General features: G+C 43.7%; 1 pseudogene; it reads right to left on the bottom strand.

Moving 5' to 3' along the window:
* Window positions 1–296: 296 nt before the first annotated feature.
* Window positions 297–1,697, bottom strand: LOC149170438 (vacuolar protein sorting-associated protein 35A pseudogene; annotated as a pseudogene).
* Window positions 1,698–4,838: the final 3,141 nt, after the last annotated feature.

Genomic DNA, 4,838 nt, shown 5'->3' with positions numbered 1-4,838 from the left:
TGAGCGCTTTCTCACATAGCCTTCATGAAGTGGTTTAGGAATTTGATAGGAGAACTGTGAAAGATTTATTCTCTGCTCTTCGAATGAAATTTAGATGTTGAACCCTTCAGAATGTGTCACAGTAAAACATCCTTCACGCTGCTTCATGTTTTCTTCCTCTAACCTCCTCACATACGAACTATTTAAATTCTGCAACATTAAAAGCTAGGAAGAAAAGTCATCCTCTCAGTGAACTTTATACCTATCAGACTAACTGGACATCAGTTATATCTCATCAACTGCCTGCAACAACTCATCTACCTCTTGTTTTTAGCTAAAAGCTTCTTAACACAAGCTCCCAGCACTTGATCGACATAATCAAGTCGATCAGGATGAACCCGAAGTGTGAATGTAAGCAACGATACATGCAAACTAATAGCTCCAACAAGTGGCATATCTGGTTGTGCTTCAATAACCTTAACAATGGCACTGCTCAACTTGGTAAAAGCTTCTACTTGCAAAAATTCTGGCATAACCTCTGGACTTAAAGATGCATAATTTGAGAGACGTTCCATCAATTTAGACATCACTGTTTTTATATCAACAGTTGGCTGAAGCTGAGGGCAAGCACCGAGGAGTGTTTCCAGAGTTTGCAAATGATAATCATCTGGAAATATTTGGATGATACAGTCCATAAGATAGTACTGTGCAAGCTCATCTTTGCAGTTATCAACCTGCTCCAAGACTCTGGGAAGCGCAATATCTTTATACATTTCAAGGTCCACCCCCTCTATCTGGCTAAGGACATGTAAGTTTTTCCCTACAAGATCACGAAGCTCGCTCCTTTCCTTCTCCCGTTTCTCTTTCTCCCTCGCAGGTCCCTAATGCTGCATTCGGACCCACAGTTTATTCATCTCTGTGAAATTCTGAAGTACAAACTCCACTGCGTCCATTACAGTTCCCCCCATCACCTTCATATTCAGACCCAACATCTGGTAATTTGTCTCTGCTAACCTGGGACAAGTAACTCCTTAAAAACAGACCACGAATAGGATGTTGGATTCCACGACTCATTTCAACAAGATCTTTCAAAACATCTTTGGCTGGGGCCTCCTTTGACTTAATATATACAGATCCCACTGTACAAAGGAGATACAATCTAGGAAAGATGTTGCCTGCGTGCTGCACAAGCTCATACAAGTCAATAATTGTACATCCTCGCTTGGTCTCCTCCCTGAAAAAGAATTCCAGCTTCCTGAGCTCGTCAAATGCTCGCATGTAGAGCTCGTAATATTTGTGAGGCGAAAGCCTGGATGTTCTGAGTTCCTTCATGTACATCCTCGCTTCAGCTGCTTCTATTGTTGCAAATTCAATAAACGCTGTCTCAAAAACTATCGACCTCATCAAGAAATATGATAGCAGATTAAAGCTTCTGCGCAAGTATGAACACAGCAGTCACAAGTTTCTGAGAATTCCCAAAACATTTGCTCCTTAGATTGGCTACCCTTACGTTGATGAAAACAACCCCTGATCTTCTTGCCATTGCCTTTGCAAGTAATGTTTTTCCATTTGGAGGGCTGAGGAGCTTACACTATCCAAACGATTTCTTTGTTAGGATCGAGATGCTTGAACCCTATAACAAGAACCAGACAACTTACGGCAGCTCTAATGGCGTATAATATCAATTTCTGTGTACATGAAGCCTGCTTGCGCGCCATGCTGCCAAACTATCTACGAAGAAATGCAGGGTTTTATATGATAAGAACTGCTGCGTAGCTGTAAATAGATATATAGTCTCATTACAACAGCAGTAACTATCAACCTCCCCTGCCACCATACTTGGAGCTGGATTGTCTTCTGAAAAAGAAATAATGGCCAAGCTAAGCTGTTCTATTCTATAGAAAGGAGACAAGTGGGTGTCGAAAAAGGATGAAGCGGAACAGTGTTTACATCTTCTGCCAAAGCTATTTTCTTGAACCGTGGCTTTTAAATAAGCGCCAGAAATTATATGACAATCCTCCTTTTCTAAGCCAACAGCCGGAGCATGTAACCGGCACGGTTACCACGTTTGTAGAAGACAACATCAAAATAATACAGTCCACCTTGACTGAGGAAACTTGTCTATTTCGAGCTCTGCCATTTGCTTCCTTGTCTCTACGACAGCGATTTTTCCTCTCTGTCATCGACATTTGATTATGAAGATGATTTGAAAAATTAATGCCAAACAGAGATTATTTGAAGTGTTCAGATCAAGAAACCCTGAATTGATAGTATCTTTCGTAGGAATTGCGCCATCCTTCTTTTGTTTTTATTCAATGCGCACTCATCTTTTAATGACACCAGTTAACATAATTCCAGCTCTTGTGCCACATTTCTATCCCGGTGTCACTAATAATGGCGGCCTTGTGGCGATCAAATCCTTATAAAAACTACTTGACACTTGGCGTTTAATCACTGCATTCCATAAGAGCACTTTCATATCTTCAATATGTGCATTAATAATGAACCAACGTGCTTGATAAGATTCACGACATTTTCAACTTTCTTCCTTCGCCTGCGCTGCAAAATCCGGTGCCTGTGAACTTTATCTATTAAAGGGGAAGATCTTGCTGTAAATGCCTTCACAGCTTGCTGCTCATCCTTCCATGGCTTTCTTGCTTGAATATCTTCAAGTAAGTAGTCGTATTTGGAAGCCCAACATAAAAGTTCTCTAATCCGCAATTCAAGCCATTGGCAACGCCATTCAATATGGTGTCTATAATCTTTCCACTTCAGGTGTCAATGTCTTCTTCCTCTTCATTAATCCACTTGCATCAACTTCTACAGAAGTTACAGCTCCATTACCATTACGCAACTCTGATTCTACTTCAGAAGCATCACACATTCTAGAGCCTGGACCATCATTATCAAATATAGTCTCAGTGTTTGATCTGTTCTCCTCCAGTTCTTCAACATCGACCATATTTTGCCAGAAATAGAGGGCATCTCGTGCTTTGATTGTATCTCCAATATTTGATATAGGAAACTCCATCCTTTTTACTTTCTGAAGGGGAACCATCATCCTTGGTAGCCAGCCGACCATCAGACCACCCTAAATATCTGTCATTTCCCAATTTCGTAGCGCAGCCATTGCAAGGTCAGTGTTTTCGCTACGAAATCACTAAAACATATGGCGCTGCGAAACTGCTAACAGATTTATGCGCTGCGAAAACACCCTGTCTTTAAGCTATGCTAAAAAAAATTTGACAACAGACTTTTCAGTGATAACATGCTCATCCTTGAGCAACTTTGCTCTGGCTCCTCGTCTTTGGCCAAGAACTAGAGCCCGGAGCATGCTCTTCCTTTCCTGTTTTTGGTGGCCCTACCTTTTCTGCCCCTGGTGGTGACGAGGGTGGCGCTTCTTCCCCCTTTCCCATTTCCTTGAGCCGGGCTTCGGAAGGCGATTGGCCTATTTTTCGTGTCCAGGAAGTTATTTTTGGGCTTCCCCTCTCGGGGGTGGCTGATATTTTAGAGGGGGTTCTTGCACTGGGTGAAGTAGGGACATCCCCTAAAGTGGTTTGGCTGTTGGTTGGAGGCTGTGGCTTGCCCGTGTTTATCCTCTTACTTCTCCTGGCTTCAGATGGTAGAGGGGTCTCCCTCTCTCTCTTCTCCTTCGGCTTTGGAGGTGTACTGAGGGTGGCCAGCGCCGCTGCTGCCTCCTTTTCGAGAATACCAGCCTTCTCTTTCTTGCGTTTTGCTCTCTCAGAGCTCCTTGTAGAGGGCCCCTCCTTTTCAGATTTCGGGCTTCCTGTAGAAGACCCTGCTTTGCCCACTTCCGGGCCTCCTGTAGAAGATCCTTTCTTTCCCGATTTTGGGCTTCCTGTAGAAGACCCGGTTTTAGCCACTCTCGGGCTTCCTGTAGAAGCCCCTGCTTTGGTAATCTTCGGGCTTCCTGTAGAAGACCCTTTCTCTGTCTTCAGGCTTCCTGTAGGAGCCTGTTTCTCAATGATTTTCGGGCTTCCTGTAGAAGCCTGTTTCTTAATGATTTTCGGGCTTCCTGTAGAAGCCTGTTTCTGCTTTCCTGTAGACACAGGTGTCTCCACCTTTGCTTGCTTGCCTGCCTGAGTTTTGCTTTTTGCTTTGGTTGAAGGTGCTGTTGAGGTACTTGGGCTGACGTGGACCACCTCGGCTTTGTCCATTCTGCTCTTCAGCCTCTTTTCTCTTGCTGACAAGATAGGTGTGCCACCTTTTTCTTTGTCATCCTTTTCCTCATGCTTCTTCCTTTGTTCTTTCTTCTGCACTGTGGTTGGGGTCTTCTGGCCTTTTTCTCTCTGTCCCTCGGCCACTGCTTCTTGTTCCTCACTGCTGGAGGAACCCGTTTCTTCGATCAACATTTTAATGTCTCCATCTTTTGTCAAATTCCGGAAGGATTCCCATGAGAGGGGAACCTTATATGAATGCAGCGCATCCTCCACAAGAAGCTTGATCAACCCATGATGGGCTATCTGATCTGGTATGCCCTCTTTTAGCTTTGTGGCACACTCCATTAGAGACTGCAATAGGAAGTAAGGGATGCTCAGTTTTTGTTCTACAGGAAGATCAATCTGGTGCTTCAATTCAGTGAGTAGCCGAAAGTGATATGCATACACGATGCTAAAACGGCCTTCACAAGTGATATATTTCATGATTTGCAAACTGACTTCATTCCATGGTGGCAACAGACTCGTTCTTCGCACCCCATTTTTGTCCTCCGAGAATTCCTCCTCAGGTGGAAAGAATTCTTTCTTTGCCTGCTGGCTCAGCTTTCTTTCTTCCTTATCCCACGGCAAACCCATAGGAAGTTCTGTGATCCGACTGATATGTTGCAGGGTGAGCTTGAG

This window comes from Pinus tabuliformis, chromosome 4_2, assembly GCF_031772625.1.
Source record: "Pinus tabuliformis cultivar Carrire ecotype Pingquan chromosome 4_2, CPIR1, whole genome shotgun sequence".
Taxonomy (NCBI): Eukaryota; Viridiplantae; Streptophyta; class Pinopsida; order Pinales; family Pinaceae; genus Pinus; species Pinus tabuliformis.
The sequence above is the reverse complement of the archived record's forward strand: the minus strand, read 5'-3'. Positions and strand labels throughout refer to the sequence as shown.